Here is a 26,808-nt window from a genome sequence, read left to right as displayed (position 1 = left end):
GCATCCCATAAATGAGCTCTAGATTTTAATTTCAGATGAATCCCCCATGCAGGACATTTAATGTACAGTAGGTGGAGGCAACGTTTCTAGTGAGCGGTCTTAACACCAGAAGAAGAAGAACACTCGCTCTTATTTCGTTCGCTTCGCTTGACGACCACGTTGGGGAGATTCAAAGTCCTGGAAGATGTATCAGTAAATACTATTTCTTGCTGATCTTGTTGGAAAACTCGTTTATTTCATAAGGCGGTATGTCTCACATAACACTTTGTTGTTAAAATCTCAATGTTATATTTGCTTGATCAAATATTCTTTTTTAAATGTTAATTAGGTAGTAAGTAAATGATTGTCTGTTAAGTATTATAAGATGAAGTATTGGGTCACAGTGTGTTACATTTATCCTTCAGCTTCTTTGGGTGGCTTTATATAAGGTGTCTCAGTTGAAACACGTGGTCACAAGGGTCCACGTGCATGTTAGCTTGGAATGCATTTTTTGGTTCAGTTTAGTCAGAATTTTACATTTTCATTATGTTCTTTACAATAGACGTAATTGTACTCGTTTTTACCTGTCTTTATGTAATTTCTAAGAACTATGACTAACATTTGCTTAGCAATATTAAACAAGCTCATAGCATGAGTAGCTAATTGAGTTTCTTGCTTGTAGTTGGTGTAGGGTTCCCGCGAGTCCTTAAAAAGTCTTACATTTAAGGCCATAAAAAGTCTTAAATGGTATAACAAAAGTCTTAATTATAATTCAAAGAGGTCTTAAATTTAGGGACCGAAAACAGGAATCACGATATGGCCAAATGTAATTATTAAACAGGAAAAGGCTGTGATTTAATTCAATAAATCTGTAGTCTGTATGCGCTGCGTGCTTCAAAGTGAAGACGCGGCTCTCTTAGCACGTGGGGAGCTCATGATACAGTGTTTCCAGCGGTTTCAGAGTGGTTCAAAATCTGTTAATTACTGCTTATTTTTGTCTTATGATGATGTTTATTTTACAGCATGTATATAGTAATAAGTTGTAGATGTTTGTAAGAGTGCATATTTTATTTCCCTTATCTGTTTTTTGTGAGCAACTGAGAGTACAGACATTTCAAAATAAGAGTCCCAGGTGTATTTTTTGCTTGTTGATAGTTATAAGTCCAGCGTTTGCACCAATTTTTTTTTTATTTTACCTTTTGTTTTATTGTTGCCTCTGTGCCTGCCACAGTAAAAAAAAAAAAATTCTAAGAACATTTTTAACACATTTAATATCAATTTTAAAAACTTTCATATGTACGTAAACTCGTGAATTCTTATTCGGATATGTTGATATATTGGTAGATAAAGCTATTTTAATATGATCTGGTATGACAAGTCTTAAAGGTGCTATATGTAATATTTTTTACTGTACTAAACCATAAAATGAACATATGTCATTAGAGAATTAAGAAACATGCTAAATTGAAATACTGGATTCTCCAAATATTGTCTACAGCCAGTATATTCTACTTTGAAGTTTCCATTCCGGCCGGAATTTCTGTTTATGTTTTGACCTGTGTGATCCCGCCCACTGCCCACTCACCAATAGTATTTCGACACCACCGGGTTGCCAGATTTGAACAAGTTTGCAGGCAAACAACACTGCGTGCTGCAGCCATGGAAGCCAGCAAACGAACTGGATCAAAGATAACAGATTCCACCCGACCTAAAAAGCCTCGCCATCCGTCTAAAAACCACCATGACCAGAGACGCAGTAAAACAAGGATAAATACTGGAGATGCCTTTGGAAAATGGGAGACAGCTTAATGCCCAGAAATCCTTTAAAACGGATGCTGAGTTGGCTAATTTGCGTTTCAACATTCTGGCAACCCGCATGAGCTTCAAGTCTGGGGCGGGGCAGACAACTCTCCAATATTTTGAATTTGGACTGCAGTACCCATTTCAAACGCTTGTTGTCAATCTTACATATAGCACCTTAAAAAAAGGTCTTACATTTGATTTTAAAATCCGTGCAGCATCCCTGTTGTATCACATTTATGTATTAAAAGATATAACCCTAAAATAGTAATGTGGTACATATTTATGCAGGCTGATCAGCGAGGTTGAGTCTGAAGTGACTCTGTCCTTTCCTGTTGTGTCTGCTAGATGAATTTGGGGTGGTTTGAGGCCATGCATTGTACTCTACTGCATGGTTATAGAAACTCCTGACAAGCAGTGCTACGCAATTATGTACTTGAGGGTCTTGTTCTTCTCAACCTGTACATACTGCCACTTTTATGTGAATGTACTAAAATGATCTTTCTCTTGCAGCGTAATGGAATTCCCCTGGAGCTTTAACAGGACATCCATCTGGCCACCTTGAAGAATACTATGCATTGTTTTGGTTGCGAGTTTGATGCCATCTAAGAGATGAATTTCTCAAAGCAGCTTCAAGAAAGAAGTCCGCTCTGCATATGAAGATTCAGACAGGTTGCAAAGCCGAAGTAATAAAGTTTGATGTAAACTTGAGTACTGTCTATCCTTGTACATTGAAATAGCCAGTATTGCAGGCTGTTCAGCGAGGTTGAGTCTTTGTGACTCTTGCCTTTCCTGTGATGTCTGCTAGAGAGATTTGAGGTGGTTTGAGGCCTGCTGTGGTGCCCTTCCTAGCACGGCTATATAATCTTCAAACATTTGTATTGGAAGAGTGTCTATAGTCTTGTGAGGCAAATGAAGTCTTATTTAACAAAATATTTCATCTGTTTTTCTTTTACAGGGAGAAACTCGTTCTTTGCAGTGCAGTTGGATCACTTGTTGCTTAAAGAAGACCTAACAACTGTAGAGAACATAATTTAATTGGAAATGTCGGTTTAAGATTTAACAATATTTGGTGCATGTGTTGTTGGTTCAAATACATCCATTTTTTGTTTTTTTGAACACCGTCTGTTTGGTTACAAGTTCTACTGAATAAAGACAAAGAGCACATCTTTAAAAAGTGAAATGGTTGTGGATCCTTTTACACATTGCTGAATGCATATGTCTTGTATGAAAAGGATAATGCTGAAGATGGTGCGCGAGTGTTTTTGACAGCTGCAATGAAGTGTTGTAATTTGCTGTGCACATTCTTATCCTTCAATTATTTGCATTTTTATTTTAATAGGGAAACGATACAAAACTTTACAGTATGATTTACAACCAGTGACCGACTTAAATATTGCTACAATAACTCAATTGCAAAAGACTGAATTGTTTGTAATAAATGCCCAATCAGTTGTTTGTGTACTACAGCATACACTGCCTTTCCTATTAACCTCACATTTACAAGTGTAGAAAAAAGCACAAACCCCCAAAATCAATGTTCTTTTTATTTTGTTTATTTTACACCATTTTGCCAGGAGTGTATGTAGATGATACATGCCATAGGATAGGATGGTATTTTATTAATATCCTGGGGAAAATTCAGCAACACAATGTTTGTGTGAATCACAAGAACGGCCTACAAGTTAAAAAAATATGTCCACAAAACAGAAATTGTTGGAAAATGTCATAACCTCTAGATTTAAAGACAATGACATGGGGGGGAAAATATAGTTCATAAGACTCCAGTGGTTAAATCCATTTCTTCAGAAGTGATGTGATAGATGTGGGTGAGAAACACAAATATTTAAGTCCTTTTTTTACTATTAATCTCCTTTCAATTGATTTTTTTTTTTTTTTTTTTTTTTTTTTTGACGATTCACATTCTTTGCATATCACCACCTACTGGACGGAGGAGAATTTATAGTTTAAAAAAAAGAAAAGAAAAATAACTTCAATATTGATCTGTTTCTCACCCACTCCTTTCATATCACTTCTGAAGATATGGATTTAACCGCTGGAGTTGTGTGGATTACGTTTATGTTTCCTTTATGTGATATTTGGAGCTTCAAAGATCTGGTCACCTTTCACTTGCATTGTGTGGACCTACAGAGCTGAAACATTCTTCTAAAAATATTTGTGTTTAGTAGAAGAAAGAAAGTCATACACATCTGGGATGGCATGAGGGTGAGTAAATAAAGAGAGAATTAAAATTTTTGGATGAACTGATCCTTTAAGGCAGTTAATGGAGTTGAACACACTCCTATTTGTTCCCGTGGAGACATGAGCACTGTGCAGTTTCACTTTCACAGTAGAACAGTTTAGTGGTTCTTTGGTACCTCACCCTGGCAAAAGAAACATACTTTGTGGTTGTGAAACGTTAGTGGAACATGTCTATAGTTCATGTAATAAACTACATCTGTGGTTACTCTGCTTGGACACCTAATATTGCTTAGAAGAAATAACACAAATTATACAATTGTTGATATACAGTAAGAGTACAGCAATAAAAAAATTATCTGGATACCTCAGATACCTGGTATTGGAAGAATATGATGCAATTGTTTGAGTTGAAATCTGACTTTTGATTGCAGACTTTGGTATCTTGGCAAACCTGAGCACAGTTTGAGCCATTTTTGAAGATCTCTTCTGAAACTGGGGTCTTTTCATTGCTTTTGGTCATATTTTATATGGCTTATTGGCTTAATGACCCAACTCAAAAGAGCCCACATTTAAATCTCAAGATATTTTTGTCCACCAGATAAAAATCATAAGTCATATGATTTGAGGTAACATTCATGTCCATAGCACTATGTGTTAGGGTCAGGGTCATGTTTGGGGTTAGGGATAGGATAAGTTAGGGTTAGAGCTTTAGAACGCTGCACTACAAAGAAAAGCTGAAACTGACACAGAAGTTGAATTATCAGCTAGCAACAGCGATCAAAAGCAAGAAAGAGAATTAGAAATGAAAGTTACAAAGGCAGGGACAAAACTGAATCTAGTTTCTCTTGTGTGTGTGGCCTGCTATGAGATCTGAGTCCTATGTTTAAAAAAAAAAAAATATATATATATATATATATATATATATATATATATATATATATATATATATATATATATATATGTGTGTGTGTATATATTATTCTAATATTGTCAGCTGACTGGAATTTTATGAACCCTGAGTCATTCCCAGATTATACTGCAACAAGACCTTAAACCGTCGATCTGTGGATTTCAAAACCTACCCAATGTTCTCCTGTTACACAGACAGCTGTGTACACGACTATCACTTGATCATCCCTCTCTGGGATTGTACTGGAGTCTACAGCCTCTCTGGGTATTCAGTGAAAAATGTACATTGAGGTCAGTGATTTCCAGGTGCTAAAACGAAACATTGCACCAACTCATTCAAACAAATTTGTGAACTTATTCAATGCCTTCGATAGTTTGTTGCGCTAAAAGTGTTTCTTGCACTTAGATGCAAAAAGCGATTGTGAAGTGAGTTGTTTTCAACTGTACAAGATGTAATACAGTGAAGACAAATGCATGTTTTATGAACTGTACCCCCCAAAACTCAAACTCCAAACCTAAGTCTAACCACCAGTGGAGTAAAAATGTAATGTTAGGATGAAAAATGCAGCCTCTGAATCGTGCTCATCACTGATTAATGTACTTCCTGGTTTCAACGTAGGATACAAACTTGGGTCTCCTACTCTGCCGACACAGCACACATCCGGTCACGCCATTAAGAAAGGTAAATGCGATCTGCTTGGAGATTTTGCCTGTCAGTGAGTTGGCATAATGTCGCCGATCCTAGGGTACTGGAACTTTTGGAAACAACATGCACACTTAACGTGTGATCATGTTGAGTCAGAAGGAGTTGGCGCTCGCATTAGAGTCTGCCAGCAGGTCAATTCTTGACTGTCTGGACTCCCTGCTTAGTTAATGGCTCCAGCAAATGGGAAAGCACATCAAACATGATAGAAAAAAATAATTCAGTTGCCGGGGTTAGTACTTGTGGTCTTGACAATTGACCAATGAGCCGCTTTTACTGAAGAACCGACAAGACATCATGCTCTGATCAGAATGCTTTCATCAGTGACCGTACTCAACCACATATCAGAAGTTCCAAATGTAATCCAGAGTGATTCTGTCACCAAGTGTTTTTCCTGGGATTCTCCAACACTAAAATGACTAAAAATCAGAAAGTGGAGGCAGAAAAGTCTGTTTTTATTTAACATAAATCCTTTGTTCACTGAAAGATGAATATGGAAATGCGCTTTCTACGGCAAGCCCAGAGGGGATAAATACACAATTACACACATTAACACGGTAAAGATACTCCATTAATCATATTTTAAATCTCTCTATTACAATTGTTTATGTTCACACTGAACTCCTGGTGTTATTTCGGGAATCGGAGAGAGTGTCTCAGGGAGTGTGTATATCTGTCACACGTCTGTCATTCTAAATTTGTGAGTGTGTCATACCTCTGACTGAAGAGAGCAAGACCTCAGCAAAACTCAGTCTGTAAGTGTGACAACCTCGACCAAAACCCTGTTGTTTGGAGACGGCTAGTGTGACGCTGGCTTAAAGATGAAGTATGTAAATTTTTCAGTGTTAAAATTCTTTTTCCTAACACAGCTTAATATGCAGAGTCAACTAAAAGTAAGCCATTCATAGGTTAATTTACTCAAAACCTGTAAACACTGTGTGGCGCTATAAGATTCATGTGAAAAGTTTGTTCTGAGCTACCTGTTTAGACCCACTCTAAATACATAACTCAACCAATGACTTTAGTTGGGGGTGGGGCTATTTGTTTGTTCGATCAACGGCAGATGAGGGGCGTGTTCAGAAAGCTGTTTTGAAGACGTTGTTTATTTTTGTAATTCCATTCGGTGGTGCGTGTGTCGCAGAAATTACATACTTCAGCTTTAAGGTGATCTGAGTGTTGTAGCATCTTGCTATGCTGCTGCTAGGGTTTTTTGGATGGTTGTTTTATGGTTCTTTACCAGCCAAAGTCAAACTCCAAGTTTCTTTGATATTCTGATTTCTAAATATGGTTCAGCACTCGAGTCCGCCACGTGCTAAGCACTGAAGTTTAATACTTAGGGTTCGGGATTTCTTCAAATTCCTAACCTTTTTTTTTTTTTTATACCCTTTTCTCCCAATTTGGTTTGCCCAATTCCCACTACTTAGTAGGTCCTCGTGGTGGCGCGGTTACTCACCTCAATCCGGGTGGTGGGGGAAAAGTCTCAGTTGCCTCTGCTTCTGAGATGGTCAGTCCACGCATCTTATCACGTGGCTTGCTGTGCATGACACTGCGGAGACTCACAGCATGTGGAGGCTCATGCTACTCTCCGCGATCCACACACAACTTACCACGCGCCCCATTGAGAGCGAGAACCCCTATTCGCGACCACGAGGAGGTTACCCCATGTGACTCTACCCTCCCTAGCAACTGGGCCAATTTGGTTGCTTAGGAGACCTGGCTGAAGTCACTCAGCACACCCTGGATTCGAACTCGTGACTCCAGGGGTGGTAGTCAGCATCAATACTCGCTGAGCTACCCAGGCCCCCCAATTCCTAACCTTATGTATGAACAATTGTAAAAGTGATACTTGCCTAAGCGAGCCAATAAATGTCATAACCTTCCCCTAAATCAGTGTGTGTGTCCTCTTGCCCTTAAGGCCGCTCAACACAGTGTTCCTCCCCAATCTTCAGCTGATGAGAGTACGCCACAAACACACAAATACATCATTCACTGTCCAAACCAGTGCTGCTTATGTAATTCCATGGTAAAGCAGCTGCATGTATACTCAATGCAAAACACAACATTGTCTGTAGTTATGAATCTCCAATGTATACGGGATCTCATTCTGCATCCTATAACCTGCAAATTTAAACTAGCATCCATTTGGTTATTGGAAAGTGATGCCTGACCTGAAGGCCAGTTGTGCTCTCAGCGTCGTAAACCCTACTGTTGGTGATATACGTCATTGTGCTGCAGGGCTACATTACAGCATTGTTACACTCAGTTCACCTTACCCAGACCTCCTTTGGATAGATTACTGTTCTTAATGGCTGGCAGAGAGAGACAGCTGTCATTTGGCCAGACAGCTTTTAACCAAGACTATTTGAGTACTTAACCTTGTTTTCTGCAACTGGCTCATTAGAGGAATTTGCAGATGTCTAATGGAGGAGTGGTTCCAAACTGGTGGATTGTGACCCAAAAAAGGGGCACAGCTCTGTTCTGATAGGGTCACGGGCCAGGATTATTGGAAAAAATCGCTGTTCCATGTGCAGTCTGAAACGCAATTGAATTGGTTGTGTTCTGTCTCCGGACAGAAATTCCTAGTAAACGTCCCGTCACCTTTGAAGGAATGCAATGTGAAGGTTGTTAAAAGGAACATTTATCTTTAACAATGCTATCAAAGTGAACAGCAGGAAAAACAATGCCACTACAACATGGGCCGCCAGCTTGAAGTTTTGGGTTGACTGCGACACATGACAACAAATACGTAATCTTTTTCAGATATTTCAGTTTTCCCTGTCCACTCTACAATGCGAAGACAGCGTTTTCAAATGTATCCACTTGAGAGAGTGTTTTCGAAAAGCTCTTTTTTCGCTATCAAAAACGCCATCTCAGTGTGGACGGAAGGCCAAAACTTAGAGAAAAAGATGCATTTTCAAACGAAAACATATTAGTGTGGACGTATTATTGTAACAATTCTGCCTAATTTAAAGGTTTAATAGATTTCAATGTTGGACAAGAACATTTATGATTACTTTTGTAGATAATTTTGGTACTGTGTTGGGTCGCCTCTTGATGTAAATGAAGGAGATCTGACTTAAAGTATCATGGAGAGACACAGACCAAATATGCACTTGCACATTCATTTATAATAAGATTTTTCCTTGATCATCCTAAATTGTGTCAAGCAGACTTGGTACTTGTTAAAAGAGAAGAAATTAAAATAAAGGCTGGAAAGTAAAAGTATATAAGCACAGAGGAGTTGTCCATCTGTCTCATTTCGTAACACTGATGTCTGTTTCTTGGCACAGTACGTTGTCTTACTTTAACGGTGTTGGCACAGGGCTCTGTGCTCTCTTATTGCTGTGTGCCTCTCTGTGTTAACTGATTAAAGCCCCATGTGTCAACCTGAAACTCTTCCTCATACTTCTGATTCAAAAACTCGAAACCATGTGAAACTACGTCTGGAGTCATTACAGTAACTCTGCTGGTATGTGTGCACATACAAATGGCACAGATTTCTCCTAGCCACCTCTTCTAAGTATTGGCAGTACTGGTGTTGTAGCTAGCATGAATAATTGTCCTATCCTTCATATCCTTACTACTCACCCAAAAATGTATAGGGGTACCTTGAAACAAGTAGATAAGTTTATTTTCCTGTTTGACATCAGCACGCTTAACAGTATTATGCCTCCCTCTAGTGGAAGATGTTGTGACAGCAGTAGTTTTCTGTCACACATTTAGAAAATAGATTTTATCAATAGCTTTCTGTTCTGTGTTTGTTTGTAATGATAAATACTTATTTTTATCGTGAAATGTGTACATTTTCCCCAAGGAACAATTCAAGTTCAGGCTCAAAATGCAGATACCACATAAACAGCTATATATATAAAAGCATTTGTCAATATATATATATATAAATAAATAAAACCATTCAAAACTGACCAATGAATAAACTAAAGTTCACATGATCATTCAATTGTTCCTCCCTGCAGACATAAAGTTTTTTTTTTTTTTTTATGTGCACAGAGCAGAAATTATTTGTAATGAGTATGAGATTAATTACAAATAAATACTCTTTGCATTCCTGCATTAAAGGGATAATTCATTCAAAAATGAAATTATTACTCACTCTTATGCCATTTCAGATATATATGACTTTCTCTCTTCTGCAGAACACAAACTAAGATTTTTAAAAGAATTTCTCAGGTCTGTAGGTCAATACAATGCAAGTGAATGGTAACCAAAACTTTGAAGCTCCAAAAAGCATATAAAGGCTGCAAAAAATTAATCCAAATGACTCCACTTGTTTAAGTAATGCCTTCTGAAGTGATCCAGTTGGTTTTGGGTGAGAACAGACCAAAATATAACTCCTATTCTTCTAAAAATCTTCTTTTGTGTTCAGCAGAAGAAAGAAAGTCATACACATCTGGGATGGCATGAGGGTGAGTAAACGATGAGGTATATGTTCATTTTTGGGTGAACTATTTCTTAAAGGAATTGTCAGCTCCATAAATTATATTATGAATGTAATTAGTCAAGTCATTTTTAAATGATCGGTTATGTATTTTATTAGGTGAAACCAAATGTGGGGATGACTGTCTGTGCAGATGATGAAAATGAATGGAAAAGGGATCAACATTTGAAATGTGTAGTAGGCTACAGGGGGAATGGTATATAAGAGTTATGGAGGTAACAGTTTTGTGTGGAAGTGTGGGAAACAGGTCAAGGAATTTGGCCTTTATAATATGGTCTTTTGTCCTGATGTGCCTCTGTCTGGCTCTAGAGAGTGCTGAATTGAGCTTAACAGAAGCCAAGAAAAAATATGGAGGACGTGTGTCGGAAGTAAGGTGAGTCCATTCCTGAATGAAAGCTTTTATTCATTTCTGCAGGTGTTTACAGAAAGTTCTAAAGAAACAAATCAATCAAATGTATAAGCTAGAGTGCTTCCATGGGTTATCAGAAGTACAAAAGTATATTGTTGGAGTATTAAGCATAATAGTTTGTTTGATTGCATAAAGTGAAGGTCAGTTAGAGTTGGGGATGTTTTTAGGGCATGTAAGAGGGGTGCACTGCTGTATAGGGCACTTTATTATTATTATAATTATTATTATTATTATTTTCATAGGTTTGTGGCATCCCATAAATGAGCTCTAGATTTTAATTTCAGATGAATCCCCCATGCAGGACATTTAATGTACAGTAGGTGGAGGCAACGTTTCTAGTGAGCGGTCTTAACACCAGAAGAAGAAGAACACTCGCTCTTATTTCGTTCGCTTCGCTTGACGACCACGTTGGGGAGATTCAAAGTCCTGGAAGATGTATCAGTAAATACTATTTCTTGCTGATCTTGTTGGAAAACTCGTTTATTTCATAAGGCGGTATGTCTCACATAACACTTTGTTGTTAAAATCTCAATGTTATATTTGCTTGATCAAATATTCTTTTTTAAATGTTAATTAGGTAGTAAGTAAATGATTGTCTGTTAAGTATTATAAGATGAAGTATTGGGTCACAGTGTGTTACATTTATCCTTCAGCTTCTTTGGGTGGCTTTATATAAGGTGTCTCAGTTGAAACACGTGGTCACAAGGGTCCACGTGCATGTTAGCTTGGAATGCATTTTTTGGTTCAGTTTAGTCAGAATTTTACATTTTCATTATGTTCTTTACAATAGACGTAATTGTACTCGTTTTTACCTGTCTTTATGTAATTTCTAAGAACTATGACTAACATTTGCTTAGCAATATTAAACAAGCTCATAGCATGAGTAGCAAATTGAGTTTCTTGCTTGTAGTTGGTGTAGGGTTCCCGCGAGTCCTTAAAAAGTCTTACATTTAAGGCCATAAAAAGTCTTAAATGGTATAACAAAAGTCTTAATTATCATTCAAAGAGGTCTTAAATTTAGGGACCGAAAACAGGAATCACGATATGGCCAAATGTAATTATTAAACAGGAAAAGGCTGTGATTTAATTCAATAAATCTGTAGTCTGTATGCGCTGCGTGCTTCAAAGTGAAGACGCGGCTCTCTTAGCACGTGGGGAGCTCATGATACAGTGTTTCCAGCGGTTTCAGAGTGGTTCAAAATCTGTTAATTACTGCTTATTTTTGTCTTATGATGATGTTTATTTTACAGCGTGTATATAGTAATAAGTTGTAGATGTTTGTAAAAGTGCATATTTTATTTCCCTTATCTGTTTTTTGTGAGCAACTGAGAGTACAGACATTTCAAAATAAGAGTCCCAGGTGTATTTTTTGCTTGTTGATAGTTATAAGTCCAGCGTTTGCACCAATTTTTTTTTTATTTTACCTTTTGTTTTATTGTTGCCTCTGTGCCTGCCACAGTAAAAAAAAATAAAAATCTAAGAACATTTTTAACACATTTAATATCAATTTTAAAAACTTTCATATGTACGTAAACTCGTGAATTCTTATTCGGATATGTTGATATATTGGTAGATAAAGCAATTTTAATATGATCTGGTATGACATACCATACTAATTTTATTTGTTCAAGTCTTAAAGGTGCTATATGTAATATTTTTTACTGTACTAAACCATAAAATGAACATATGTCATTAGAGAATTAAGAAACATGCTAAATTGAAATACTGGATTCTCCAAATATTGTCTACAGCCAGTATATTCTACTTTGAAGTTTCCATTCCGGCCGGAATTTCTGTTTATGTTTTGACCTGTGTGATCCCGCCCACTGCCCACTCACCAATAGTATTTCGACACCACCGGGTTGCCAGATTTGAACAAGTTTGCAGGCAAACAACACTGCGTGCTGCAGCCATGGAAGCCAGCAAACGAACTGGATCAAAGATAACCGATTCCACCAGACCTAAAAAGCCTCGCCATCCGTCTAAAAACCACCATGACCAGAGACGTAGTAAAACAAGGATAAATACTGGAGATGCCTTTGGAAAATGGGAGACAGCTTAAAGCCCAGAAATCCTTTAAAACGGATGCTGAGTTGGCTAATTTGCGTTTCAACATTCTGGCAACCCGCATGAGCTTCAAGTCTGGGGCGGGGCAGACAACTCTCCAATATTTTGAATTTGGACTGCAGTACCCATTTCAAACGCTTGTTGTCAATCTTACATATAGCACCTTAAAAAAAGGTCTTACATTTGATTTTAAAATCTGTGCAGCATCCCTGTTGTATCACATTTATGTATTAAAAGATATAACCCTAAAATAGTAATGTGGTACATATTTATGCAGGCTGATCAGCGAGGTTGAGTCTGAAGTGACTCTGTCCTTTCCTGTTGTGTCTGCTAGATGAATTTGGGGTGGTTTGAGGCCATGCATTGTACTCTCTACTGCACGGTTATAGAAACTCCTGACAAGCAGTGCTACGCAATTATGTACTTGAGGGTCTTGTTCTTCTCAACCTGTACATACTGCCACTTTTATGTGAATGTACTAAAATGATCTTTCTCTTGCAGTGTAATGGAATTCCCCTGGAGCTTTAACAGGACATCCATCTGGCCACCTTGAAGAATACTATGCATTGTTTTGGTTGCGAGTTTGATGCCATCTAAGAGATGAATTTCTCAAAGCAGCTTCAAGAAAGAAGTCCGCTCTGCATATGAAGATTCAGACAGGTTGCAAAGCCGAAGTAATAAAGTTTGATGTAAACTTGAGTACTGTCTATCCTTGTACATTGAAATAGCCAGTATTGCAGGCTGTTCAGCGAGGTTGAGTCTTTGTGACTCTTGCCTTTCCTGTGATGTCTGCTAGAGAGATTTGAGGTGGTTTGAGGCCTGCTGTGGTGCCCTTCCTAGCACGGCTATATAATCTTCAAACATTTGTATTGGAAGAGTGTCTATAGTCTTGTGAGGCAAATGAAGTCTTATTTAACAAAATATTTCATCTGTTTTTCTTTTACAGGGAGAAACTCGTTCTTTGCAGTGCAGTTGGATCACTTGTTGCTTAAAGAAGACCTAACAACTGTAGAGAATATAATTTAATTGGAAATGTTGGTTTAAGATTTAACAATATTTGGTGCATGTGTTGTTGGTTCAAATACATCCATTTTTTGTTTTTTTGAACACCGTCTGTTTGGTTACAAGTTCTACTGAATAAAGACAAAGAGCACATCTTTAAAGAGTGAAATGGTTGTGGATCCTTTTACACATTGCTGAATGCATATATCTTGTATGAAAAGGATAATGCTGAAGATGGTGCGTGAGTGTTTTAATTTGCTGTGCACCTTTTTAACCTTCAATTATTTGCGTTTTTATTTTAATAGGGAAACGATACAAAACTTTACAGTATGATTTACAACCAGTGACCGACTTAAATATTGCTACAATAACTCAATTGCAAAAGACTGAATTGTTTGTAATAAATGCCCAATCAGTTGTTTGTGTACTAAAGCATACACTGCCTTTCCTATTAACCTCACATTTACAAGTGTAGAAAAAAGCACAAACCCCCAAAATCAATGTTCTTTTTATTTTGTTTATTTTACACCATTTTGCCAGGAGTGTATGTAGATGATACATGCCATAGGATAGGATGGTATTTTATTAATATCCTGGGGAAAATTCAGCAACACAATGTTTGTGTGAATCACAAGAATGGCCTACAAGTTAAAATATGTTGTCCACAAAACAGAAATTGTTGGAAAATGTCATAACCTCTAGATTTAAAGACAATGACATGGGGGGAAATATAGTTCATAAGACTCCAGTGGTTAAATCCATTTCTTCAGAAGTGATGTGATAGATGTGGGTGAGAAACACAAATATTTAAGTCCTTTTTTTACTATTAATCTCCACTTTCAATTGTTTTTTTTTTTTTTTTTTTTTTTTTTTTGACGATTCACATTCTTTGCATATCACCACCTACTGGACGGAGGAGAATTTATAGTTTAAAAAAAAGAAAAGAAAAATAACTTCAATATTGATCTGTTTCTCACCCACTCCTTTCATATCACTTCTGAAGATATGGATTTAACCGCTGGAGTTGTGTGGATTACGTTTATGTTTCCTTTATGTGATATTTGGAGCTTCAAAGATCTGGTCACCTTTCACTTGCATTGTGTGGACCTACAGAGCTGAAACATTCTTCTAAAAATATTTGTGTTTAGTAGAAGAAAGAAAGTCATACACATCTGGGATGGCATGAGGGTGAGTAAATAAAGAGAGAATTAAAATTTTTGGATGAACTGTTCCTTTAAGGCAGTTAATGGAGTTGAACACACTCCTATTTGTTCCCGTGGAGACATGAGCACTGTGCAGTTTCACTTTCACAGGAGAACAGTTTAGTGGTTCTTTGGTACCTCACCCTGGCAAAAGAAACATACTTTGTGGTTGTGAAACGTTAGTGGAACATGTCTATAGTTCATGTAATAAACTACATCTGTGGTTACTCTGCTTGGACACCTAATATTGCTTAGAAGAAATAACACAAATTATACAATTGTTGATATACAGTAAGAGTACAGCAATAAAAAAATTATCTGGATACCTCAGATACCTGGTATTGGAAGAATATGATGCAATTGTGTAAGTTGAAATCTGACTTTTGATTGCAGACTTTGGTATCTTGGCAAACCTGAGCACAGTTTGAGCCATTTTTGAAGATCTCTTCTGAAATTGGGGTCTTTTCATTGCTTTTGGTCATATTTTATATGGCTTATTGGCTTAATGACCCAACTCAAAAGAGCCCACATTTAAATCTCAAGATATTTTTGTCCACCAGATAAAAATCATAAGTCATATGATTTGAGGTAACATTCATGTCCATAGCACTATGTGTTAGGGTCAGGGTCATGTTTGGGGTTAGGGTCAGGGTTAGGGATAGGATAAGTTAGGGTTAGAGCTTTAGAACGCTGCACTACAAAGAAAAGCTGAAACTGTGACACAGAAGTTGAATTATCAGCTAGCAACAGCTATCAAAAGCAAGAAAGAGAATTAGAAATGAAAGTTACAAAGGCAGGGACAAAACTGAATCTAGTTTCTCTTGTGTGTGTGGCCTGCTATGAGATCTGAGTCCTATGTTTAAAAAAAAAAAAAATATATATATATATATATATATATATATATATATATATATATATATATATATATATATATGTGTGTGTATATATATTATTCTAATATTGTCAGCTGACTGGAATTTTATGAACCCTGAGTCATTCCCAGATTATACTGCAACAAGACCTTAAACCTTCGATCTGTGGATTTCAAAACCTACCCAATGTTCTCCTGTTACACAGACAGCTGTGTACACGACTATCACTTGATCATCCCTCTCTGGGATTGTACTGGAGTCTACAGCCTCTCTGGGTATTCAGTGAAAAATGTACATTGAGGTCAGTGATTTCCTGGTGCTAAAACGAAACATTGCACCAACTCATTCAAACAAATTTGTGAACTTATTCAATGCCTTCGATAGTTTGTTGCGCTAAAAGTGTTTCTTGCACTTAGATGCAAAAAGCGATTGTGAAGTGAGTTGTTTTCAACTGTACAAGATGTAATACAGTGAAGACAAATGCATGTTTTATGAACTGTACCCCCCAAAACTCAAACTCCAAACCTAAGTCTAACCACCAGTGGAGTAAAAATGTAATGTTAGGATGAAAAATGCAGCCTCTGAATCGTGCTCATCACTGATTAATTACTTCCTGGTTTCAACGTAGGATACAAACTTGGGTCTCCTACTCTGCCGACACAGCACACATCCGGTCACGCCATTAAGAAAGGTAAATGCGATCTGCTTGGAGATTTTGCCTGTCAGTGAGTTGGCATAATGTCGCCGATCCTAGGGTACTGGAACTTTTGGAAACAACATGCACACTTAACGTGTGATCATGTTGAGTCAGAAGGAGTTGGCGCTCGCATTAGAGTCTGCCAGCAGGTCAATTCTTGACTGTCTGGACTCCCTGCTTAGTTAATGGCTCCAGCAAATGGGAAAGCACATCAAACATGATAGAAAAAAATAATTCAGTTGCCGGGGTTAGTACTTGTGGTCTTGACAATTGACCAATGAGCCGCTTTTACTGAAGAACCGACAAGACATCATGCTCTGATCAGAATGCTTTCATCAGTGACCGTACTCAACCACATATCAGAAGTTCCAAATGTAATCCAGAGTGATTCTGTCACCAAGTGTTTTTCCTGGGATTCTCCAACACTAAAATGACTAAAAATCAGAAAGTGGAGGCAGAAAAGTCTGTTTTTATTTAACATAAATCCTTTGTTCACTGAAAGATGAATATGGAAATGCGCTTTCTACGGCAAGCCCAGAGGGGATAAATACACAATTACACACATTAACACGGTAAAGATACTCCATTAATCATATTTTAAATCTCTCTATTACAATTGTTTATGTTCACACTGAACTCCTGGTGTTATTTCGGGAATCGGAGAGAGTGTCTCAGGGAGTGTGTATATCTGTCACACGTCTGTCATTCTAAATTTGTGAGTGTGTCATACCTCTGACTGAAGAGAGCAAGACCTCAGCAAAACTCAGTCTGTAAGTGTGACAACCTCGACCAAAACCCTGTTGTTTGGAGACGGCTAGTGTGACGCTGGCTTAAAGATGAAGTATGTAAATTTTTCAGTGTTAAAATTCTTTTTCCTAACACAGCTTAATATGCAGAGTCAACTAAAAGTAAGCCATTCATAGGTTAATTTACTCAAAACCTGTAAACACTGTGTGGCGCTATAAGATTCATGTGAAAAGTTTGTTCTGAGCTACCTGTTTAGACCCACTCTAAATACATAACTCAACCAATGACTTTAGTTGGGGGTGGGGCTATTTGTTTGTTCGATCAACGGCAGATGAGGGGCGTGTTCAGAAAGCTGTTTTGAAGACGTTGTTTATTTTTGTAATTCCATTCGGTGGTGCGTGTGTCGCAGAAATTACATACTTCAGCTTTAAGGTGATCTGAGTGTTGTAGCATCTTGCTATGCTGCTGCTAGGGTTTTTTGGATGGTTGTTTTATGGTTCTTTACCAGCCAAAGTCAAACTCCAAGTTTCTTTGATATTCTGATTTCTAAATATGGTTCAGCACTCGAGTCCGCCACGTGCTAAGCACTGAAGTTTAATACTTAGGGTTCGGGATTTCTTCAAATTCCTAACCTTTTTTTTTTTTTATACCCTTTTCTCCCAATTTGGTTTGCCCAATTCCCACTACTTAGTAGGTCCTCGTGGTGGCGCGGTTACTCACCTCAATCCGGGTGGTGGGGGAAAAGTCTCAGTTGCCTCTGCTTCTGAGATGGTCAGTCCACGCATCTTATCACGTGGCTTGCTGTGCATGACACTGCGGAGACTCACAGCATGTGGAGGCTCATGCTACTCTCCGCGATCCACACACAACTTACCACGCGCCCCATTGAGAGCGAGAACCCCTATTCGCGACCACGAGGAGGTTACCCCATGTGACTCTACCCTCCCTAGCAACTGGGCCAATTTGGTTGCTTAGGAGACCTGGCTGAAGTCACTCAGCACACCCTGGATTCGAACTCGTGACTCCAGGGGTGGTAGTCAGCATCAATACTCGCTGAGCTACCCAGGCCCCCCAATTCCTAACCTTATGTATGAACAATTGTAAAAGTGATACTTGCCTAAGCGAGCCAATAAATGTCATAACCTTCCCCTAAATCAGTGTGTGTGTCCTCTTGCCCTTAAGGCCGCTCAACACAGTGTTCCTCCCCAATCTTCAGCTGATGAGAGTACGCCACAAACACACAAATACATCATTCACTGTCCAAACCAGTGCTGCTTATGTAATTCCATGGTAAAGCAGCTGCATGTATACTCAATGCAAAACACAACATTGTCTGTAGTTATGAATCTCCAATGTATACGGGATCTCATTCTGCATCCTATAACCTGCAAATTTAAACTAGCATCCATTTGGTTATTGGAAAGTGATGCCTGACCTGAAGGCCAGTTGTGCTCTCAGCGTCGTAAACCCTACTGTTGGTGATATACGTCATTGTGCTGCAGGGCTACATTACAGCATTGTTACACTCAGTTCACCTTACCCAGACCTCCTTTGGATAGATTACTGTTCTTAATGGCTGGCAGAGAGAGACAGCTGTCATTTGGCCAGACAGCTTTTAACCAAGACTATTTGAGTACTTAACCTTGTTTTCTGCAACTGGCTCATTAGAGGAATTTGCAGATGTCTAATGGAGGAGTGGTTCCAAACTGGTGGATTGTGACCCAAAAAAGGGGCACAGCTCTGTTCTGATAGGGTCACGGGCCAGGATTATTGGAAAAAATCGCTGTTCCATGTGCAGTCTGAAACGCAATTGAATTGGTTGTGTTCTGTCTCCGGACAGAAATTCCTAGTAAACGTCCCGTCACCTTTGAAGGAATGCAATGTGAAGGTTGTTAAAAGGAACATTTATCTTTAACAATGCTATCAAAGTGAACAGCAGGAAAAACAATGCCACTACAACATGGGCCGCCAGCTTGAAGTTTTGGGTTGACTGCGACACATGACAACAAATACGTAATCTTTTTCAGATATTTCAGTTTTCCCTGTCCACTCTACAATGCGAAGACAGCGTTTTCAAATGTATCCACTTGAGAGAGTGTTTTCGAAAAGCTCTTTTTTCGCTATCAAAAACGCCATCTCAGTGTGGACGGAAGGCCAAAACTTAGAGAAAAAGATGCATTTTCAAACGAAAACATATTAGTGTGGACGTATTATTGTAACAATTCTGCCTAATTTAAAGGTTTAATAGATTTCAATGTTGGACAAGAACATTTATGATTACTTTTGTAGATAATTTTGGTACTGTGTTGGGTCGCCTCTTGATGTAAATGAAGGAGATCTGACTTAAAGTATCATGGAGAGACACAGACCAAATATGCACTTGCACATTCATTTATAATAAGATTTTTCCTTGATCATCCTAAATTGTGTCAAGCAGACTTGGTACTTGTTAAAAGAGAAGAAATTAAAATAAAGGCTGGAAAGTAAAAGTATATAAGCACAGAGGAGTTGTCCATCTGTCTCATTTCGTAACACTGATGTCTGTTTCTTGGCACAGTACGTTGTCTTACTTTAACGGTGTTGGCACAGGGCTCTGTGCTCTCTTATTGCTGTGTGCCTCTCTGTGTTAACTGATTAAAGCCCCATGTGTCAACCTGAAACTCTTCCTCATACTTCTGATTCAAAAACTCGAAACCATGTGAAACTACGTCTGGAGTCATTACAGTAACTCTGCTGGTATGTGTGCACATACAAATGGCACAGATTTCTCCTAGCCACCTCTTCTAAGTATTGGCAGTACTGGTGTTGTAGCTAGCATGAATAATTGTCCTATCCTTCATATCCTTACTACTCACCCAAAAATGTATAGGGGTACCTTGAAACAAGTAGATAAGTTTATTTTCCTGTTTGACATCAGCACGCTTAACAGTATTATGCCTCCCTCTAGTGGAAGATGTTGTGACAGCAGTAGTTTTCTGTCACACATTTAGAAAATAGATTTTATCAATAGCTTTCTGTTCTGTGTTTGTTTGTAATGATAAATACTTATTTTTATCGTGAAATGTGTACATTTTCCCCAAGGAACAATTCAAGTTCAGGCTCAAAATGCAGATACCACATAAACAGCTATATATATAAAAGCATTTGTCAATATATATATATATAAATAAATAAAACCATTCAAAACTGACCAATGAATAAACTAAAGTTCACATGATCATTCAATTGTTCCTCCCTGCAGACATAAAGTTTTTTTTTTTTTTTTATGTGCACAGAGCAGAAATTATTTGTAATGAGTATGAGATTAATTACAAATAAATACTCTTTGCATTCCTGCATTAAAGGGATAATTCATTCAAAAATGAAATTATTACTCACTCTTATGCCATTTCAGATATATATGACTTTGTCTCTTCTGCAGAACACAAACTAAGATTTTTAAAAGAATTTCTCAGGTCTGTAGGTCAATACAATGCAAGTGAATGGTAACCAAAACTTTGAAGCTCCAAAAAGCATATAAAGGCTGCAAAAAATTAATCCAAATGACTCCACTTGTTTAAGTAATGCCTTCTGAAGTGATCCAGTTGGTTTTGGGTGAGAACAGACCAAAATATAACTCCTATTCTTCTAAAAATCTTCTTTTGTGTTCAGCAGAAGAAAGAAAGTCATACACATCTGGGATGGCATGAGGGTGAGTAAACGATGAGGTATATGTTCATTTTTGGGTGAACTATTTCTTAAAGGAATTGTCAGCTCCATAAATTATATTATGAATGTAATTAGTCAAGTCATTTTTAAATGATCGGTTATGTATTTTATTAGGTGAAACCAAATGTGGGGATGACTGTCTGTGCAGATGATGAAAATGAATGGAAAAGGGATCAACATTTGAAATGTGTAGTAGGCTACAGGGGGAATGGTATATAAGAGTTATGGAGGTAACAGTTTTGTGTGGAAGTGTGGGAAACAGGTCAAGGAATTTGGCCTTTATAATATGGTCTTTTGTCCTGATGTGCCTCTGTCTGGCTCTAGAGAGTGCTGAATTGAGCTTAACAGAAGCCAAGAAAAATATGGAGGACGTGTGTCGGAAGTAAGGTGAGTCCATTCCTGAATGAAAGCTTTTATTCATTTCTGCAGGTGTTTACAGAAAGTTCTAAAGAAACAAATCAATCAAATGTATAAGCTAGAGTGCTTCCATGGGTTATCAGAAGTACAAAAGTATATTGTTGGAGTATTAAGCATAATAGTTTGTTTGATTGCATAAAGTGAAGGTCAGTTAGAGTTGGGGATGTTTTTAGGGCATGTAAGAGGGGTGCACTGCTGTATAGGGCACTTTATTATTATTATAATTATTATTATTATTATTTTCATAGGTTTGTGGCATCCCATAAATGAGCTCTAGATTTTAATTTCAGATGAATCCCCCATGCAGGACATTTAATGTACAGTAGGTGGAGGCAACGTTTCTAGTGAGCGGTCTTAACACCAGAAGAAGAAGAACACTCGCTCTTATTTCGTTCGCTTCGCTTGACGACCACGTTGGGGAGATTCAAAGTCCTGGAAGATGTATCAGTAAATACTATTTCTTGCTGATCTTGTTGGAAAACTCGTTTATTTCATAAGGCGGTATGTCTCACATAACACTTTGTTGTTAAAATCTCAATGTTATATTTGCTTGATCAAATATTCTTTTTTAAATGTTAATTAGGTAGTAAGTAAATGATTGTCTGTTAAGTATTATAAGATGAAGTATTGGGTCACAGTGTGTTACATTTATCCTTCAGCTTCTTTGGGTGGCTTTATATAAGGTGTCTCAGTTGAAACACGTGGTCACAAGGGTCCACGTGCATGTTAGCTTGGAATGCATTTTTTGGTTCAGTTTAGTCAGAATTTTACATTTTCATTATGTTCTTTACAATAGACGTAATTGTACTCGTTTTTACCTGTCTTTATGTAATTTCTAAGAACTATGACTAACATTTGCTTAGCAATATTAAACAAGCTCATAGCATGAGTAGCAAATTGAGTTTCTTGCTTGTAGTTGGTGTAGGGTTCCCGCGAGTCCTTAAAAAGTCTTACATTTAAGGCCATAAAAAGTCTTAAATGGTATAACAAAAGTCTTAATTATAATTCAAAGAGGTCTTAAATTTAGGGACCGAAAACAGGAATCACGATATGGCCAAATGTAATTATTAAACAGGAAAAGGCTGTGATTTAATTCAATAAATCTGTAGTCTGTATGCGCTGCGTGCTTCAAAGTGAAGACGCGGCTCTCTTAGCACGTGGGGAGCTCATGATACAGTGTTTCCAGCGGTTTCAGAGTGGTTCAAAATCTGTTAATTACTGCTTATTTTTGTCTTATGATGATGTTTATTTTACAGCGTGTATATAGTAATAAGTTGTAGATGTTTGTAAAAGTGCATATTTTATTTCCCTTATCTGTTTTTTGTGAGCAACTGAGAGTACAGACATTTCAAAATAAGAGTCCCAGGTGTATTTTTTGCTTGTTGATAGTTATAAGTCCAGCGTTTGCACCAATTTTTTTTTATTTTACCTTTTGTTTTATTGTTGCCTCTGTGCCTGCCACAGTAAAAAAAAAATAAAAATCTAAGAACATTTTTAACACATTTAATATCAATTTTAAAAACTTTCATATGTACGTAAACTCGTGAATTCTTATTCGGATATGTTGATATATTGGTAGATAAAGCAATTTTAATATGATCTGGTATGACATACCATACTAATTTTATTTGTTCAAGTCTTAAAGGTGCTATATGTAATATTTTTTACTGTACTAAACCATAAAATGAACATATGTCATTAGAGAATTAAGAAACATGCTAAATTGAAATACTGGATTCTCCAAATATTGTCTACAGCCAGTATATTCTACTTTGAAGTTTCCATTCCGGCCGGAATTTCTGTTTATGTTTTGACCTGTGTGATCCCGCCCACTGCCCACTCACCAATAGTATTTCGACACCACCGGGTTGCCAGATTTGAACAAGTTTGCAGGCAAACAACACTGCGTGCTGCAGCCATGGAAGCCAGCAAACGAACTGGATCAAAGATAACCGATTCCACCAGACCTAAAAAGCCTCGCCATCCGTCTAAAAACCACCATGACCAGAGACGTAGTAAAACAAGGATAAATACTGGAGATGCCTTTGGAAAATGGGAGACAGCTTAAAGCCCAGAAATCCTTTAAAACGGATGCTGAGTTGGCTAATTTGCGTTTCAACATTCTGGCAACCCGCATGAGCTTCAAGTCTGGGGCGGGGCAGACAACTCTCCAATATTTTGAATTTGGACTGCAGTACCCATTTCAAACGCTTGTTGTCAATCTTACATATAGCACCTTAAAAAAAGGTCTTACATTTGATTTTAAAATCTGTGCAGCATCCCTGTTGTATCACATTTATGTATTAAAAGATATAACCCTAAAATAGTAATGTGGTACATATTTATGCAGGCTGATCAGCGAGGTTGAGTCTGAAGTGACTCTGTCCTTTCCTGTTGTGTCTGCTAGATGAATTTGGGGTGGTTTGAGGCCATGCATTGTACTCTCTACTGCACGGTTATAGAAACTCCTGACAAGCAGTGCTACGCAATTATGTACTTGAGGGTCTTGTTCTTCTCAACCTGTACATACTGCCACTTTTATGTGAATGTACTAAAATGATCTTTCTCTTGCAGTGTAATGGAATTCCCCTGGAGCTTTAACAGGACATCCATCTGGCCACCTTGAAGAATACTATGCATTGTTTTGGTTGCGAGTTTGATGCCATCTAAGAGATGAATTTCTCAAAGCAGCTTCAAGAAAGAAGTCCGCTCTGCATATGAAGATTCAGACAGGTTGCAAAGCCGAAGTAATAAAGTTTGATGTAAACTTGAGTACTGTCTATCCTTGTACATTGAAATAGCCAGTATTGCAGGCTGTTCAGCGAGGTTGAGTCTTTGTGACTCTTGCCTTTCCTGTGATGTCTGCTAGAGAGATTTGAGGTGGTTTGAGGCCTGCTGTGGTGCCCTTCCTAGCACGGCTATATAATCTTCAAACATTTGTATTGGAAGAGTGTCTATAGTCTTGTGAGGCAAATGAAGTCTTATTTAACAAAATATTTCATCTGTTTTTCTTTTACAGGGAGAAACTCGTTCTTTGCAGTGCAGTTGGATCACTTGTTGCTTAAAGAAGACCTAACAACTGTAGAGAATATAATTTAATTGGAAATGTTGGTTTAAGATTTAACAATATTTGGTGCATGTGTTGTTGGTTCAAATACATCCATTTTTTGTTTTTTTGAACACCGTCTGTTTGGTTACAAGTTCTACTGAATAAAGACAAAGAGCACATCTTTAAAGAGTGAAATGGTTGTGGATCCTTTTACACATTGCTGAATGCATATATCTTGTATGAAAAGGATAATGCTGAAGATGGTGCGTGAGTGTTTTAATTTGCTGTGCACCTTTTTAACCTTCAATTATTTGCGTTTTTATTTTAATAGGGAAACGATACAAAACTTTACAGTATGATTTACAACCAGTGACCGACTTAAATATTGCTACAATAACTCAATTGCAAAAGACTGAATTGTTTGTAATAAATGCCCAATCAGTTGTTTGTGTACTAAAGCATACACTGCCTTTCCTATTAACCTCACATTTACAAGTGTAGAAAAAAGCACAAACCCCCAAAATCAATGTTCTTTTTATTTTGTTTATTTTACACCATTTTGCCAGGAGTGTATGTAGATGATACATGCCATAGGATAGGATGGTATTTTATTAATATCCTGGGGAAAATTCAGCAACACAATGTTTGTGTGAATCACAAGAATGGCCTACAAGTTAAAATATGTTGTCCACAAAACAGAAATTGTTGGAAAATGTCATAACCTCTAGATTTAAAGACAATGACATGGGGGGAAATATAGTTCATAAGACTCCAGTGGTTAAATCCATTTCTTCAGAAGTGATGTGATAGATGTGGGTGAGAAACACAAATATTTAAGTCCTTTTTTTACTATTAATCTCCACTTTCAATTGTTTTTTTTTTTTTTTTTTTTTTTTTTTTGACGATTCACATTCTTTGCATATCACCACCTACTGGACGGAGGAGAATTTATAGTTTAAAAAAAAGAAAAGAAAAATAACTTCAATATTGATCTGTTTCTCACCCACTCCTTTCATATCGCTTCTGAAGATATGGATTTAACCGCTGGAGTTGTGTGGATTAAGTTTATGTTTCCTTTGTGATTTTTGGAGCTTCAAAGATCTGGTCACCTTTCACTTGCATTGTGTGGACCTACAGAGCTGAAACATTCTTCTAAAAATATTTGTGTTTAGTAGAAGAAAGAAAGTCATACACATCTGGGATGGCATGAGGGTGAGTAAATAAAGAGAGAATTAAAATTTTTGGATGAACTGTTCCTTTAAGGCAGTTAATGGAGTTGAACACACTCCTATTTGTTCCCGTGGAGACATGAGCACTGTGCAGTTTCACTTTCACAGGAGAACAGTTTAGTGGTTCTTTGGTACCTCACCCTGGCAAAAGAAACATACTTTGTGGTTGTGAAACGTTAGTGGAACATGTCTATATTTCATGTAATAAACTACATCTGTGGTTACTCTGCTTGGACACCTAATATTGCTTAGAAGAAATAACACAAATTATACAATTGTTGATATACAGTAAGAGTACAGCAATAAAAAAATTATCTGGATACCTCAGATACCTGGTATTGGAAGAATATGATGCAATTGTGTAAGTTGAAATCTGACTTTTGATTGCAGACTTTGGTATCTTGGCAAACCTGAGCACAGTTTGAGCCATTTTTGAAGATCTCTTCTGAAATTGGGGTCTTTTCATTGCTTTTGGTCATATTTTATATGGCTTATTGGCTTAATGACCCAACTCAAAAGAGCCCACATTTAAATCTCAAGATATTTTTGTCCACCAGATAAAAATCATAAGTCATATGATTTGAGGTAACATTCATGTCCATAGCACTATGTGTTAGGGTCAGGGTCATGTTTGGGGTTAGGGTCAGGGTTAGGGATAGGATAAGTTAGGGTTAGAGCTTTAGAACGCTGCACTACAAAGAAAAGCTGAAACTGTGACACAGAAGTTGAATTATCAGCTAGCAACAGCTATTAAAAGCAAGAAAGAGAATTAGAAATGAAAGTTACAAAGGCAGGGACAAAACTGAATCTAGTTTCTCTTGTGTGTGTGGCCTGCTATGAGATCTGAGTCCTATGTTTAAAAAAAAAAAAAAAAAAATATATATATATATATATATATATATATATATATATGTGTGTGTATATATATTATTCTAATATTGTCAGCTGACTGGAATTTTATGAACCCTGAGTCATTCCCAGATTATACTGCAACAAGACCTTAAACCTTCGATCTGTGGATTTCAAAACCTACCCAATGTTCTCCTGTTACACAGACAGCTGTGTACACGACTATCACTTGATCATCCCTCTCTGGGATTGTACTGGAGTCTACAGCCTCTCTGGGTATTCAGTGAAAAATGTACATTGAGGTCAGTGATTTCCTGGTGCTAAAACGAAACATTGCACCAACTCATTCAAACAAATTTGTGAACTTATTCAATGCCTTCGATAGTTTGTTGCGCTAAAAGTGTTTCTTGCACTTAGATGCAAAAAGCGATTGTGAAGTGAGTTGTTTTCAACTGTACAAGATGTAATACAGTGAAGACAAATGCATGTTTTATGAACTGTACCCCCCAAA

General features: G+C 37.4%; 1 protein-coding gene, 2 long non-coding RNA genes and 6 other non-coding genes across 13 annotated transcripts in view; 8 read left to right on the top strand and 1 right to left on the bottom strand.

The window, feature by feature from the left end:
• The window catches only part of LOC127425669 (DNA-directed RNA polymerase III subunit RPC7-like), a 307,967-nt gene that overhangs the window by 40,939 nt on the left and 240,220 nt on the right, over positions 1 to 26,808 (bottom strand). The gene's annotated exons all lie outside the window — the stretch shown is intronic.
• Positions 83 to 13,688, top strand: LOC127425672 (uncharacterized). Of its 5 annotated transcripts, none has more exons than XR_007894651.1 (3): positions 83 to 246; positions 2,293 to 2,465; positions 13,472 to 13,688. It is a non-coding gene; the product is annotated as an uncharacterized LOC127425672 (long non-coding RNA). The 5 variants fall into 5 exon arrangements; XR_007894653.1 differs by having other exon boundaries at positions 2,293 to 2,480; XR_007894652.1 differs by lacking the exon at positions 13,472 to 13,688 and adding an exon at positions 2,738 to 2,956.
• On the top strand, positions 2,065 to 2,195 carry LOC127425772 (small nucleolar RNA SNORA9). Its single transcript, XR_007894682.1, has one exon. It is a non-coding gene; the product is annotated as a small nucleolar RNA SNORA9 (small nucleolar RNA).
• LOC127425756 (small nucleolar RNA SNORA9) lies at positions 2,526 to 2,657 on the top strand. The gene has a single exon (XR_007894666.1). It is a non-coding gene; the product is annotated as a small nucleolar RNA SNORA9 (small nucleolar RNA).
• Positions 12,797 to 12,929, top strand: LOC127425771 (small nucleolar RNA SNORA9). The gene has a single exon (XR_007894681.1). It is a non-coding gene; the product is annotated as a small nucleolar RNA SNORA9 (small nucleolar RNA).
• Positions 13,260 to 13,391, top strand: LOC127425755 (small nucleolar RNA SNORA9). Its single transcript, XR_007894665.1, has one exon. It is a non-coding gene; the product is annotated as a small nucleolar RNA SNORA9 (small nucleolar RNA).
• On the top strand, positions 21,512 to 24,406 carry LOC127425671 (uncharacterized). The gene is made up of 3 exons (XR_007894649.1): positions 21,512 to 21,671; positions 23,745 to 23,917; positions 24,190 to 24,406. It is a non-coding gene; the product is annotated as an uncharacterized LOC127425671 (long non-coding RNA).
• Positions 23,515 to 23,647, top strand: LOC127425770 (small nucleolar RNA SNORA9). Its single transcript, XR_007894679.1, has one exon. It is a non-coding gene; the product is annotated as a small nucleolar RNA SNORA9 (small nucleolar RNA).
• On the top strand, positions 23,978 to 24,109 carry LOC127425774 (small nucleolar RNA SNORA9). Its single transcript, XR_007894684.1, has one exon. It is a non-coding gene; the product is annotated as a small nucleolar RNA SNORA9 (small nucleolar RNA).

This window comes from Myxocyprinus asiaticus, chromosome 34 (assembly GCF_019703515.2).
Source record: "Myxocyprinus asiaticus isolate MX2 ecotype Aquarium Trade chromosome 34, UBuf_Myxa_2, whole genome shotgun sequence".
Taxonomy (NCBI): Eukaryota; Metazoa; Chordata; class Actinopteri; order Cypriniformes; family Catostomidae; genus Myxocyprinus; species Myxocyprinus asiaticus.
The sequence above is the reverse complement of the archived record's forward strand: the minus strand, read 5'-3'. Positions and strand labels throughout refer to the sequence as shown.